The 16,585-nt window shown below is 28.7% G+C and overlaps 1 pseudogene; it reads left to right on the top strand.

The window, feature by feature from the left end:
* The first annotated feature begins 13,384 nt into the window (after positions 1 to 13,384).
* On the top strand, positions 13,385 to 14,483 carry LOC123909889 (annotated as a pseudogene).
* The last annotated feature ends 2,102 nt before the right edge of the window (positions 14,484 to 16,585 follow it).

The following is a 16,585-nucleotide window of genomic DNA, read 5'->3' as shown; positions in this document are numbered from 1 at the left end:
TACTATGGAAAATTCTATGGTGCAGCCCCTTATTTGGACTGTTTTGGTGCAGTCTTAATCTGACCAATGAGAATGAAATATTGACTAACTTTAAATTATATGGTACAAACCACTTATATGGTACCTACCATGTATCTTTATATCAAATAATATTTCAACTAAGTCCATATCATATTAAAAGTTATAAAACTACCCCAATATTTAAATTGTTTTTTATTTTAATTGTGATTGTAAAAAAAAAAAAAAAGTCAGTTTCTTCTTTTGAAGTTTTATGGCTTTCTACGATATCAAAAAAAAAAAAAAGGAAAAGAAATTGAAACTTCTCTGTTCATCATCACCTGCTTTCATCTCTAAGTCTCAAAATTACTGAAATTGAAACTTCTCTGTTCATCACCTGTGTTCATCCATGCGCTCATCATCACTAAAATTGAAATTCCTTTGTTCATCATTTGTGTTCATCATTGTTTTCGCGAACGGAACTCCATTCAACGGCGAGATTGGAAAAGAAGTTTGTGTGTGGTCTATCGAAAAGACAATTGCTAAGGTAAATACGAAACTGAAATAATGTTTGTTATATTTATGTGTAATTATTTATTAAGAATTAATTTAATTTCAATTTGGGAATTAGGGTTTATGCTTTAATTTGTTTTCTGTATATAATTTGTTGTCTTTATATAAATTTGATTTCAATTGGGAGCCGGGAATATGTTTAAATAGATAGCTGCTCTTGTGGTTGGTCAAGTTGTGTGGTGTTTTGTCTCCTAGGTGAAGTTGCATCATTGTTCTTTCTTGGGGAGGTGATTGTTGCTCATGTTATGTGTTGCTTGGTGTGAGGTGCCCCTGATTTATTTTTCTGTCGTTCCTGGCCTGTAGGAGTTTGGCGGCTGCTGTGGTGCTCTTTATGTAGCTTGTTGGTTGGTTTTGGAGTCTGTAGGCTGCTCTTATTATGCTTCTGTTGACACTCTGTTAGCTTCTTTTCAATTTGGGATTTAGAGTTTTCAATTTGGTCAAATATTGATGCAAGAAAGAAAATGGATGTCGAGGCTTATCACATATATTATTTAGGGATTTACGCATGATATTTTTTTAATTGAAATATTGATGGTTTTTTTAGGGATGATTTTTTTTAATTGAAATAAAATTTGTTTTTTTGTTTGTAATTTGTAAATGAATATTTACTTGATGGAGGACTTATATGCAATAAATAAAAGTTTGTTAAAAAAAAGGATTCATCATAGACTTGCGCTGATGTGAGAATTAAAATGAACTTTATTGGTTAAAAAAAAAGGACTGCACCACAAAACAGTCCAAAAAGAGAATGTACCATAGAATCTCTCATTATTTATACTTAGGGCCAAAATCCATTTGAGAGCTAATAAATGTATAATTGTTTCATTAAAAACTCTCTTGAGCTTAACTCAGTTAACAGAGACATTGCATTATATATGTAGGGGATCGGAGTTCGAACATCAGTCATCTCATTTATCTATCTTAAAAGTAAAAATTCTAGCGATTAGACTCCTTGACAAAAAAAATACTTATAAGATTCACAGAAAAAAATTAAATAAAAAAAATATTATACAACATAGATTAAACTAAAGATAGGAGTACTAATACGTTCTTTGAGAAAACAACAAAGATATAACATTAGATAATTGTAAAATTAATTTTGCACATAGACGGTTCATAGTCTTTGAGTATTAGCTTAATCATTAGGGTTTTCCAAATATGTTATTTCTAGATAAGATGATGATGTGCTAAATAGTTGATTTTCTTGATGGAGTACATAAATTGATGGAATGCATATCGATTCCGCGATTGATGTTTTAAAATTAGAGACCGGAACATTGGTTTTCATTTCTTAATTTTCATGTTTAGAAATTAGAATGATTTCTAATTTGGTATTAGGTAGTACTACCTATATATATTATTCAAAAAATATTAGGTGCTACCTATCTAGGTAGTCATAAAATTAGTTGTATTATAATTGAAGGTTAGCAAGTAGTAAATCTACAAAGGAAAAGATTGAAGGCTGTATTTGGTGATCTTCCCCAAAAATCAAGTAGGAAATCTAACTTTTATTTAATGTAGGAGAGTGACAAAGAAATAGAGAAGCCACAAAAAAAGAGATGTGAAAGAGTGTTTGCAATAGCATCACGCAATTTGTCTTTCCTTAGGTCCACCAAGAGGGTCGGCTAGCACCCCTTACACTCCCTCTCTTTTTCTCAATATTATTTTTTTATTTTTAAAAAAGTTCATGCAAATAATATTTTCTAGACAAAAAAATCCATTATTATTAGCCATTTTAAATTTATTATTCATAAACATAGAGCTCAATACATGTAAACGAAAACATCGAGTTCAGATGGTTAATGAATTTCTCTAGAACGAATTATTTGAAAGAACTCGAGCTCGATATCTAGTGAAAACAAATTATTAGCTAAATTTTACTTATTTTATGGTTGAACTTTAAATTACCGAGTCTCATTCTGTTGAAAACCAAAAAGTTAATACTAAAAATATTAAATTATTTCTTTCTTTTATTTATACTTTTTTCTAATTTATGTGAATTGGTCAATGAGTTAATTTGCGACCGAATGAATATTTTTTTTTAACAAGACCAAATGAATATTAAACGTAGGAGAAAGTAAGGACACATGTTAAGGTATTTAATAGAAAAAATTAATTTCAAAAGTTGTGTGTTCAATTTTTTTAAAATCAAAATCTTATTTTTTTTAATATAAATTTTTTATTTTTTAGTTCATTTAATATGTGTCATTAGGACACTTGTTCGTAAGACTCTTAAATGAAACATATTAACTAATACCCTTGAGATATTGATTAAAGAAATCAAATATATTAAAATTATCTTCGAACTTATATAATTAATATTTTTAAAATATAAAAAATGATATTTTTGATACAAAATTTATTCTTTTATTTTTCATATAAGCAAAATATAGGAGTTACATGTATATATATATATATATATATATATATATATATATATATATATATATATATATATATATATATATATATATATATATATATATATATATATATATATATATATATCAGGGGCGTCTCCGAGTTTTAGAAGACTCTGTGCAAAATATAAAAATGGCCCCTTCATAAAAAAAATATAATTTTAAAAAAATTGTTGATTTAAATTGCATATAATATAAAAAAATCATTCTTATAAATATATAAATTACCAATATTAAATCAATTGCATTAAATTAAATGGAATAAGAAATACAAAATAATTATCTTTGTATATAACGTCAAAAAGGAACATCCCAATCTAAGATCAAATTGTATGCAAAGATTAATAAAATGGACTAGAACTATATTTACGATTATAGATAACTAATCTATTGATACATATGATATTTTATGAACATTAACAATATATAACTATTATTTTAGGGCCTAAAAATTAATCTATTAATATACATTTGATATTTTATAGGTATAAATAATATATAAGTAATATTATAGAACCTCAGAATTTTGAGTTGAGGCCCTCAAAATTTTGAGGCCCGATGCTATCGCACACCTCGCACATGTGTGCGAGACGCCTCTGATATATATATATATATATATATATATATATATATATATATATATATATATATATATATATATATATCTTTGTAGTTATGGAATCAATGCGAGAGGATGCGGGTCAAACGGGATTGTTTCCTACAGAAAAAATTGAAGCTTTGCTGCTGAGCGATATCAGAGAAGAGTACGTACGTACGTACGTATATAGTATACGCAATATCCATCATCATGCTCATGCATATGTCCCCATGAAAAAGCTCTGTTTTTTGTTTTGGTTTTGGTTTTGGTCTCGAACGCTGATGAACTTGTTCTTGGGGTTTGTATTAAAAAATAAGTATATATTGGAAAAGCAATTCATCGATATCACCTACTACTACAATTTTATTTATTTATTTTATGTCTGCCCCAGCTCCTGTGTTTCGATCTTCAACATCATTGTATCAGTAGAGTATATATAAGTTTATTAAAATTTTGACTAGTAAAATAGTATATGATGTGTTATCAGTACCCTTCCCTGGTTAAGGATATGTATTTTTAGCTATGAAATATGGACAATTCTAATTTTAAAAATATAGAATGCATATGCCCGGATTTGCGTAAGTAATGGACCGGAGAGATGATGACAGCATACATAGCATAATATAATTATAATGGACCGGAGAGATCCATATCCTTTAAGATTTGTCTGAATAGTTCAATATGTATGTCGGAGATTGATGCATCATGTCTGATATATATAGAAATACGTCTAATCTAAGAGATACTAGTATTTTCTTTTATAAGAAAATTGTTAGTAAATTAGTATAATGTTATGATAGTTTTTCTCTTGTTAGTAACCCTGGATCTGCAACTTCTTAACTCTTAGCTCAACTAATCTATCATCTCATCCCATAAGATACTAGTATTTGTTTTTTCTCAATTTTTTTCTTTTTTAACAGTGTGTTAATAAAATGCAAGCTAAATTAGCTGAGACTTAAACGTATTTGGGTGAGACAGTTGGATGAAGTTTGAAATGGAATCAAATAAAAGCAAAGCAACGAGGACTAATGAGTAGTGGTCTGGTCCATTTGAAAGTGAAGAGATAGATAGATAATTAAAATGGTGAAAAAATAGGTACTACAGAGTTTGAAATATTAAAGGAAATGTCAGTGTAAAATAAGGAAAGTTGGTGATGATATAATTTATTTATGAGGCAGCACAGCAGCGTGTAAATTGTTAGTACAGATTTCGTTTCTGATGATAATGGCAGTCACAAGGAGTATCAGCTGAGACCTGACAAATTGGTGATGGGAATAGGAAATTAAAGAAAAGAAACAAACAAGGCAAATAAAATAGGACTAGACTCGTCAGTAGTAAATAAGGAAAGTTACAAACAACATCAATCAAATATGTGGGGAACAACTGCTTCTGTGGTTTAGTTTGGTGGGTGGGTCAATATCTCTTTATTTCTCTTACACATTCTGTCACACACACATACCATTTCACCAGATTAAGATTTTCTCTGTTGGTAAAAACATTTAATATGAAAATATTATGAATGATCAAGATTTGCTGCAAGCTCATCTCCCTCAACATAAACCCAATCCAATTCACTCAATGCATATATATTGCATCTTCATTAGTGTATATATTTGGATCTTCATCATCCCCTAGTGGTAGAATGGTGTTAATTGTGCATTCTCATGTATTTATCTTGGTCTATTATATGTTGTTAATGATATTAATCGGTGGATGAATGACTGAGATTAGCGCAAGATGAGAAACATCAGAGATGTTTGAAGAAAATCTTGATTCATTATACGAATTTATTAGTACTTTTATTAAGAATTTCAATTCCTTAATATCGCATAATACTCAGAATATCAATTGTCGTTCAATAATCAAGACCAGATTACAAGAAATAATACAAAATTTCTTGTTTATTTAACTTATAAATAAAATATATTAGTTGAATATGGATTATTTGATCTATATCGACGATCATCGATATCCTAACAATGTGAATGTTGAGAATTTTTTGATGCAAAATGTTATGGACCAGACTTTTGGGCTAGATCAAGTCTAATTCCACACCAAATCCATTGGTCCAATATCACCTCCATTGGCCTGTAAAACCAACCATTCTCAACCTCACAAGGTTTGCACAACTTTAACTTCTATACCTCTACTTTAAGTTTATACTGACTTGGACGTCAAAATATTATGCATGCATGTACCCCTTTTGACATGGCTGGTCGTCTGCAACGCTTAGATTCCAACCTCCAGCTCGGAACAATCCTTTCACCAGCCCACCGCTGTGAGTTCTCTACTCTCTTTTATCTCTTCAAATAAAATTTGAGTTATGTAGTTACAAACACGAAGGAAGCAAAATATATTGCTTTAGCTTTTTGTATATGTATTGCAAGAAAAGAGTTTGTGGCAAGGCAACCAAAAATGGCCACAAACCATTAAAAGAACCCACAAAATAGAAGTTTGTGACTGATCCAAACAATAGTCCAATCACGTAAAGAAGATTTATATTCTAATTAATAACAATAAAATATATTTTAACTTTTTAAAATGAATAATTCTTCTAATATTTTTTGAAACAAATCCATCGATCAATTATTTTCTCATATTGTATATTCTCTAAGAGATTATTCTCAATTACTATTAATGCCAAGCCTTTTAGTTTTTTATTTTTAATTTTACAATTTGGTATATTGCAAATAAGACTTCAACAATTTCAATTTTAAAAACTTCTTTTTAAAAAATTTCTTTCTACAAACACAACTTTCACTACACTACCCATTATCCAGTTGGAAAAAAAAAAACACAATAAGCATGATTAAGTAATTATAATTTACCCCAAAAAATAATTATTATAACATAATGTCTGATGATATACATTGTGTGGTCATTATTTCTATTTTCTGTGGGTAGTCAAACATTGCTATAATCTTTTTTGATTTATATATATGATTATAATATTGTTATTCTAATCATAAATCAATAAATTTATTTGAGTTGCATTACATAAAGTTGTATTGGCGTTTACAAACATATTTTATAGTCACACCGTAAGCCCCAAGCCACTAATTAAGGCTTTTTTGGTTAAACATGATGAGCATATAGTAGTACTAATTTACTATATAGATAAATTAATCATATATCGGGATCGATGATGAGCTAGCTAGATTGGCAATCACAAAAATTTAATTTCTCAACTCTCAAATGTTTCTTGGTGAAGAAAACAAATTATGTCACACATTATATAAAGAAATAATTAATAAAATTCATGATAAAAAACACGTAGAGGAGAAAGCGACTTTGTATAGCTACTACCTACACGGAAAGGATTATTATGAATTATGATGCAAAACCAACCATTTGATTTATCAATAGAAGACAACAAAGAGTTCTATCTTTTGATGGTTTGGTTGTAGGATTATAGCTAGATAGCAATCAAAAAGTTAAGCTACCTTTTCATTGTAACCACTAGTGAGAGCACAAGGCATGACCCATCACCCTTTTGTAATAGTTTTGTGTTCTCACTAATTAAAAGCAAAAAAATTTACCATAATTAGTGACCAGTTATTAAGATTTTTTTTTTCACCACCACCAGTATCTGGTTTATTGAACGATCTAATCTAATTCAAGAGTCAGTTCTAATATCAAGTGGTTCTAGCCCCCTTTCCGATCGTAATTGTGGGGATCGAACTGTGATCCTCTCTACTAAATCTAGCGTCAATCACCACTAGACCAACTAACGATTAATCAATTATTAAGAGTTTTTGTCTCTTTCTAATTAAGATTTTTCAATCTTGATCATATATATATTTGGGGACCATGTAGATAGGTAAGGCATGAGGTGGTGGCAAGGGAAGATTGACAAGGAGAGAATCAATAAAGAAGGCTATATACCACGGGTTGGCATTCTTTGAAACGAATGTTAATTATGATTATTGGCTCATTATATTGACTTTGGATGCAAACAAAGGAAGTTGCTATTGCCTTTCAAAGCTGAGGTGCCAAATGAATATATGTGTATATATAATTTCAACAATATATATCCCTACTTTAAGCTCCTTTTGTTGAAAAATAATAGAGAAAAAAAAAACTTTTGAATTATCGGTTCATGTATAGCTTTAACTTTCATTCTAGGTACTCTAGAAATATTTGAATTATGATCATTTTTATCACACCTAATTATAATGGATTAAGCCACAAGTAAATGCGATTTTTTTTTGGTAGACAAGTAAATGTGAACTTTAATTTCAAAGAGTATAGCTTGGAAGAAAATATAAATCAAACTATGTGATATCATGAAATAGATGGTAGTAGTATATACGTCTTGGATGCTCCTTTTTGCACCACCTATATAAGTTTGGATTAATATTGTGTACGATGAATTTAATTTTAATTTTAATTTTTTTACAATGGAGCTTATGATCGAATCAAGACTTCTAGTATATTATCTAAATCTCTCACCACTAAACCAAACTTAGTGTTTTAGGATGATCGACCCAACAAATTTATAAGCTTAAAACAACTTGCATTTCATATGAAAATAAATTTATAAGTTGTCTCTTATAAATTTAAAATTGAATTGTGTATCTTGTGTTCGAGTATATTAGAGGATGATTTTAGCTAACCTAAAGTACGAGATTGGTTTGCTTCATGCTTGAGCCAACCTTAGATTTTTATCATGATACTATTGTTCAAGATTTCCATTGCTACAAAAGGATGAAAACCATTCTTCTCTAAACCTAATATGAAGAACATTAAAACGCCAAACAAAATATTTTTCTAAAGAGTATACATGTAAGGAATTTATGTTCGAAAATGCTATTTATAGTAAAACACCGCATATCGGAAATTTCACGATGATACGAGCAAATACCATCTCTCCACCTTTGAGTCCGGGACAATTTTTTCTCGCTTGATATAGCACTTCTCATTTATGTTAAGGCCAAATAAAATTTAGATAAAATAAAATAGGCCAAAATGCTGTAGTATTATATTTCCAATGAATTTTATTCAACGGTAAGGAAAACAAACTATATAATTTGATTTGGATGTAGTATTTACAAAACTAACTTTATTTCACATGTTAATCTATACTTATGCATCTAATTTTTTTTAGTAGTCCAGTGACTAGAAATTACATCTTGTGAATAAATGAAGTGCCTAAGGTTCGAACTCAGCTCCTACATAATATTTTATAAGAATTGATATTTTATCTTTAGAAGTAAAATTTCTAACTTTTTAAGCTATGTGCAAACATTAATTTGTGATTTTTACCTCCAAATGTGATATTTACCCTTAAATTTAATTAAAATTACCCAAATCAGTATAGATCATAAGACAAAACCATGTGGCACTTTGCCACTTAACATGAGATAATTATATTAGTAACTAGTGATTATATATATATTTGGGATTTTTCTTGCCCTATTTTTTGTTGTTGCAATAATTGTAAGCTTCACTGGAATTGTTTTGACCAAATACCAATGGCATCGGAAAGGCCTGAATCACAGCCATAATAGAACAACCAATTAACAATTATAGAGAAACCGTAACATGCATAACCAATAGTCCAAGACCCTATGATTCTTAATTGGATGTACACACATGTAAGTCACCTTTTAAAAAGAGGAATATATAAGCCAAACCATCCCCAAAAAATGACGCTCTCGATCTACTTAATCACAGCAAGGTCTTAGCAAAATTAATGATATACTACTAGGGGATTTTTTTATGTCTTTGTTTTTAAATTTGATCCAATTGGCAAATCACATCTTCCATGTGATATTCTTAGCTTTTTCCATCCTTATCACCAACATAATCATACTTATAATATGACATGAACCAATTAATCTGAAATTGGTTAAGTTTAGAATACTTCCAAGTGGAAAGAATTTAAGCTGCATAGTGCTGGAGAATGACTATAATTAGAATTATTTCCACCACATATTACCTAACTTTTTTATCGTTCAGTTATAATACTACAGTTCTCGATGGACTCTGATGATTAAAAGTTTTGACTGTAATTCTGACTAAAAATTATTACACTCAAAAATTGAATTCAAATTTTTCTAAATTATTCATTTTTAATGAAATTTATTAACCATTTGAGCTGAATTATTTGGCTGATATTACCTTACATTTGTTAGAAGTAAAATAAATCACATTAGGTTGATTGATGAGCACTTCCCACTTTGGTCAAGCACATAATGAATAGAGAAATCTTATGATAGAATCATTGCCTAAAAAAAATAAAAATCATTGCTATCACAAAAGAGATGAGATCATTGAGCATGAAAATTGGATTAATTCAATCAAAATAGACTTTATTTATCTCACGACTGAATTTTGAAATGTTGGGCCTCTTCCCTTAAAAACTAGGGTAAATTAATACAAAAAAAGTAAATAAAAAATTGGATTAGTTCTATAAATAAATTAACAAAATATGATGTTGAAATGAGGATGTATGGTTATTGAAACTTAATAGTGACCAAATTGTTTTAAGGGGGAGGAAAATATGCTTCAGTGTTAATTGCACCGGATTAGAAGTATTGAACGATGGAACCGAATTCCCAACCCTGCCTAGTATTCTTCTTTTCTTGAGCTCTGTTTGGTAAGATTAAGCTATAAATTAGTTTATAGCTGATAAGCTAGCTGATAGCTGAATAGCTAGATTATAGTTGATAGTTGAAAAACTAGCTGATTGAAATTAAAGTGTTTGGTAAAATTAACTTTTTAAATGATTGATAAATATAAAAAAACATTTATATGTAGTGGGTAGTTTATTTTATAAAAAATAATAAAATTAAATTAAAGGTTACAAATGGAAAAAACCATAAAAAGCTATAAGCTATAAGCTCAAACGCTACTTGAAATAGCATCTCAAAAAAAGCTATAAGCTCGTGACAAAAGCTTTTTAGCAAACACTTTTATTTTTTTCAAACAAACTTATAAGCTAGTCCAATAAACTATAAGCTAGCTTATTGGACTTACCAAACATACCCTTGGAATTCTATTATTATTATTAGTGGTACCTCGGTTCCTAAATATACTACATAGTAATATATTTTTGAGAAATTTCACTGTTTCTGTTTATAAACTTATTATTAATTTTTAAGCAAATTATTACCATACAAAAATAATCTAATTACTTATGGTTCCATATATTTTCGATCATTTTTTTTAAGAATTATTCTTATTTATTATCATAAAATTAAATGTAAATTGCATTTAATTTGCTTTTTTCAATAAACACTAACAAATACTTCTATCTCAATTTTTCAATCGCTCATAGAGTATTTCACACAAAATATTTTCATGGGGAATGAAGGAAGGATTAACATTTTAACTTATAAATAGAGTTTCATTCAAGATATTTTCATCCGGGTGAAGAATGCTGAAATGAACAAAAACGTTAGATTTTTAAATAACAAACTGTATTTTTGCATATTTTATATTTTTATACAATCGATATTTAACATGTGAAAAACTAAAATTAGAAAAGCGGAGGATCCATAAAGAAATTTCTTTTTTTGTTTTTTTTTTTTTTGACGCAGGGAAATGGATTTTTATCAGCCCATAATTTTGCATGTCTGCACGATTGTGCATTTTCTATCCACACCTGTACATTGATGTTTTCTGTAAAATAGTCATTCTAAAAGTCTTTTTTATCTATCAAAAAATATACCCTATATAAATAATAAAGGAAAATGTTAAATAGTGCACCCAGTGCACTAGTTAAACATACAAAAAAAGAAATTTTGTCTTAAAAGTTGTGCATTCAATGCATTGAAAGTGTAAAAAATTGTTTTTATCAACATTAACTTTATGATTTATTTCTATTTTTAGTATGCTTAATAAGTGCACCGGATGCATCGTTTAACATGACCCAAATATAAATTGTATAAAAAAAATTCAAAATAAAATAAAACTTTGTACTAAAAATATATTTGTAAATCATATCTTTTATATTATAAGCTTGTATACATAAGCAAACTCTAAACCCTAATTTGCTTTCCCCGTTTTCCCTCCATTTTATTAAGCAATTTTTATTAAAAAATAATACAATTTTGTCTTGACTAGGATTCGAACTCACAACCCTTCAGTGCAAGGCAATATTTTCAACCACTATGCCAAGTATATCAATTGTAATTAAAATTATGTACAATAATTGATAAACACCATCAATAATTTCCTTTATATTTATTAACATTTCTTTTTTTTTTTTTACGTGTTTGCAAAGTATTTAGGATTCAAACATTGTTTAGTGATTAAATGTATTCTATATATATATATATATATATATTGGTTGTCCTTTTGTAGATCTAAATATATTTTTTTTACGTGTTTACAAAGTATTTAGGATTCAAATATTGTTTAGTGATTAAATGTATTCTATATATATATATATTGGTTGTCCTTTTGTATTCTATATATTTATTCTATATATATTGTTACAAATACATGTGTCGTTATTAATCATTATGTTGTCACAATTTTTTATTATACATTTAATTTTCTATTCCCATATTTCTTATTTTTGTAAGGTTTTTTATTAAGACATTTATCAAATTGGACACTGTCTATTTGCTTTTGATCTTTGTTAATTTTTGGTTGACCTTTATCATTTCAATCAAAGCAATTTTAAGTCAATTATTCCCACACCGTTTTTACTATTTTTATACTTTTTTTACTTCCATCAGTTTTATCCGAGGGGAGTATGTCACCGATTGTGTTCAAAATAATTTAAACTAATATTGTCACTACAAAAATATTTATGCCACAAATCAATTTCTATGTTTCTATTATTGACACAATTGTATTTTCATATTTTTTTGGAAATTAATTAATACATTTAATGTCGTTTAATTTTAGAAGTTAATTAATATGCCTATAATTAATACGATTTTATTTTATCGAGTATTTTTTTGGTCTCTTTTTTGGTTTTTAATGTTTATGCGTAAAATTAGTAAGTGGAAATAAATAAAAAGACATGAATACAAAAACCTAATTAAAAATCAATATTATGTTTTTCAATATAAATAACAACTCTTATGTATCAAATTGAGCACCGCATATTTAGCTAAAAAAAAAATGAGCACTGCCTAATTGCTTTCGTCTTTGTTAATTTTTGGTTGACTACAATCCTTTATCACTCATGGCTGGAAAATTAACAACTCTAACTCCATTGGCTGCTCTCTATCCTGGAAAAAAGGATTTGAAGGTGAAAATTCGTGTGGCAAATATGTGGAGCGTTACTAATAAGTACCGTCCTAATGAAGTAATTTTCATGAATCTTCTTTTGGCAAATATTGAGATGATGTTACGTAGTTGTGGGAAGAGTTTAAAAATTATCCTCCAATGCCTACAGCAGATACATCATTAGTTCCTGATATACAAAATAGTTTAATACACGACGAATTGAATTATAACAGACAATCATTAGCTGAAGAACATGTTAGATTGATGTCAACTATGACTTTAGAGCAACGTAAAGTATATGACACAATCATGACAAAAGTTAACGAAAACAAACCTGGTGTGTTTTTTCTTTATGGTTATGGCGGTACAGGAAAGACATTTATCTGGAGGGTCATGTCAGCCGCATTACGCTCAAAATGTGAGATAGTTTTAACAGTTGTCTCAAGTGGGATCGCTGCATTGCTTATATCTGGCGGTAGAACAGCACATTCAAGGTTTTGTATTCCTCTAAATGTTGACGAGTTTACAACATGTACCATAGTTTCTAAAAGCCCTTTGATGCTATTAATACAAAAAAGCAAAGCTCATTATATGGGATGAAGCACCAATGATGCACAAACATTGTTTTGAAGCTGTTGATCGAACTTTAAAAGATATTCTCAAGTCTGTTGATGAAAAAAATAAACACATTCCCTTCGGTGGAAAAGTTGTTGTTTTTGGCGGAGATTTTAGACAAATTCTACCAGTAATACCCAAATGTACAAGGCCAGAAGTTGTTCATGCTACTATTAATTCTTCGGTTCTTTGGAATTTTTGTGAAGTTTTAACATTGAGTAAAAACATGAGGCTTCTCGGTGGTGCTTCGAGTGCAGACGTTGAACAAAGAAGATTGTTTTCTGAATGGGTTTTAGGTGTTGGCGATGGAGAAATTGGAGATGACAACGACGATGATTTAGAACTTGACATTCCATCAAATTTATTGATTTCAAATTCATGTGATCCTCTTGCTTCTATCGTTGAAAGCACATATCCCCAATTTTTACAAAACATGAATGATATAAAGTATTTCCAAAATAGAGCTATACTAGCTCCTAAAAATTCAATAGTCGACACAATAAATGATTATATGTTGGATTTAATTCCTGGTGAAGAAAAAACATATTTGAGTTATGATAGACGGTTAAACAGTGGATGATGTTCATACTCCCGAATTTTTGAACACGATTTCTACGTGAGGACTTCCAAATCACAAGTTGAGACTTAAAGTTGGAGTTCCAATTATGCTATTAAGGAATTTGAATAAAAAATTAGGATTATGCAATGGAACAAGACTTATTATTACGAGATTGGGAAAACGTGCTCTTAAAGGAAAAATTATTTCAGGAAGTAATATTGGTGATCAGGTTTTCATACCTAGATTTTCTCTGACACCATCTGACGTGAGAATTCCTTTTAAATTTCAACGGAGACAATTTCCTATAATGATTTCTTTTGCGATGACTATTAATAAGAGTCAGGGACAATCTTTAAAGCATGTTGGGATATATCTTCCGTCGCCAGTGTTTTCACATGGTCAGTTGTATGTTGCAATTTCAAGAGTTACTTCTAGAAAAGGATTAAAAATATTGATCAACGATGATGACGGTGAAGATACGACTAAGACTTCGAATGTGGTCTATAAGGAAGTCTTCCGTAATATAACATAATTTTCTTTGTATGAATATTTATCCAAAATTATTGTTGAACTATCGTTTAATGTTACTCAACTTTTTTCATATACCTTATATTATTAGAATTATCATATCTTATTTAATCATTATATATCTTACAGCTAATCAGACCCGTGCACCGCACGGGTCGATGCTCTAGTTTTTACTTAAAGAACAAATCTTAAAAGTCACATTTCAATAGAGGGAAGTTGCAGAGGAAAAAAAAACCTAAATATCCTAGAATTTATTGGTTGTTTGTAAATATGGAAAGGAATGCAATACACGCATCACTGACGGTAATTTTTTTTTCTTTCGGAAACCGCGATAATTTTTTGTTTTTTTAGTGTGACACAAGTGGTAGATACTTGAGTCTCTTAACCATTTGGTCTCGAGTTCGATCCCCGACTGTGCGAATGGAGAAATATTTATTGGGAGAGATCAAACCCTTAAATGAATTTCAGTTATCGAGATTAGTTTATGTTATCGAGATTAGTCGATCGCAACCCTTGAAGCAGTATATTATAGTACCAAAACTTCGCCCCTGTAGATCTAATACCAAAACTTTAGAGTTCGCCCCCGTTTCACAATGGCTCCACTAATTAAAGAAGCATATTTGAGTAACAAAATATCAAGACAACACTAAACACTAACCGACAATAATTGAAATACAAATATGCACATCAATTTTATTTTGTTTAGTGACTAGACTTACAAATTATATAAGTATGGACAAATAAATAATTCACTCTGTGTTTGAATTCTGGATTCTCCGCATGGACGTCTTCGAGTTTTAGGAGGCTCTGTACAAAATATAAAAGTGGCTCCTTAATAAAAAATATAATTTTATCTAAAAAAAATTGTCGATTTAAATTGCATATAATATAAATAAAAAAAATCATCCTTATTCTTGTAAACATATAAATTATCAATATTAAATCAATTGCATTAAATTAAATGAAACAAGAAATACAAAATAATTATCTTTGTATATAGCGTCAAAAATGAACATTTTAATCTAAGATTAAATTTTATGCAGAGATTAAAATGAACTAGAACTATATTTACGAGTATAGATAATTAATCTATTGATACTCATATGATATTTTATGAACATTAACAATATATAACTATTATTTTATGGCCTAAAAATTAATCTATTAATATACACCTGATATTTTATAAGTATAAATAATATATATAAGTAATATTATAGGACCTCAAAATTTTGAGTTGAGATCCTTAAAATTTTGAGGCCCGATGCCGTCGCACATCTCGCACATGTGTACAAGACGCTTCTGATTCTCCAATAATGTTTCCTAGAGCTATCTACTCATGAGCTACTCTTACAAGATCAAATATCTACATTAATTTATGCATGTTGATATATAAAGTGAACAATATATTATGTCAATTTTTTTAACCTATTTCTAATGTAACACAAAAATTGAGTTGTGTTATTAATTCTTTTTAGGTTTAATTATATATTTGGTCCTTTACGTTTATTTTACGTTTCAATTTGATATTTTAAGTTTAAAAAGTATCAATTTGATCGTTATGTTCTTTTTACTATTTTTTTTTACACAGTTCTTTTTACTATTTTATTAATCACAAATATATGCTATTAGACTGTGACATATTTCAATAATTTTTTAGATATGTAGAATATTGTCATTTAAAAAAAAAATTACAATTCACTATTAGTTTATAGAGTAATTTTGTTTTGGGTTGACTCTATTGATTTCAATTGCTTATATATAGATTGTGCTTTTTCAGTCATGAAAACTTGTGAAAACAAGGTTTCACAATAAAGAAGAAGATATCATTTCGTGTAGCTATAAAAAAAAAAAAAGAAGATAATAGTAGAAGTTAGTTACTCTTAATCAATAATTATTTATCATGTGTTATTTTTTCGCCACACTCAACTATTTTTTCTGGTTTCGTCCCTGGTGTGGAAGATACCTTTGATTTAAAAAAAAAAAAAAGAATTCTTTGTTTTTGAGTTTGAGGTAGTGTTGCAAGGATATTTAGGATTATTTTTAAACAAAAAAACTCACAAAATCTGATTATATTTTTTTTAGAAAGGATATTTCGGATTCTTT

The sequence above is a fragment of the Trifolium pratense genome, linkage group LG2 (assembly GCF_020283565.1).
Source record: "Trifolium pratense cultivar HEN17-A07 linkage group LG2, ARS_RC_1.1, whole genome shotgun sequence".
NCBI lineage: Eukaryota > Viridiplantae > Streptophyta > Magnoliopsida > Fabales > Fabaceae > Trifolium > Trifolium pratense.
The sequence above is the reverse complement of the archived record's forward strand: the minus strand, read 5'-3'. Positions and strand labels throughout refer to the sequence as shown.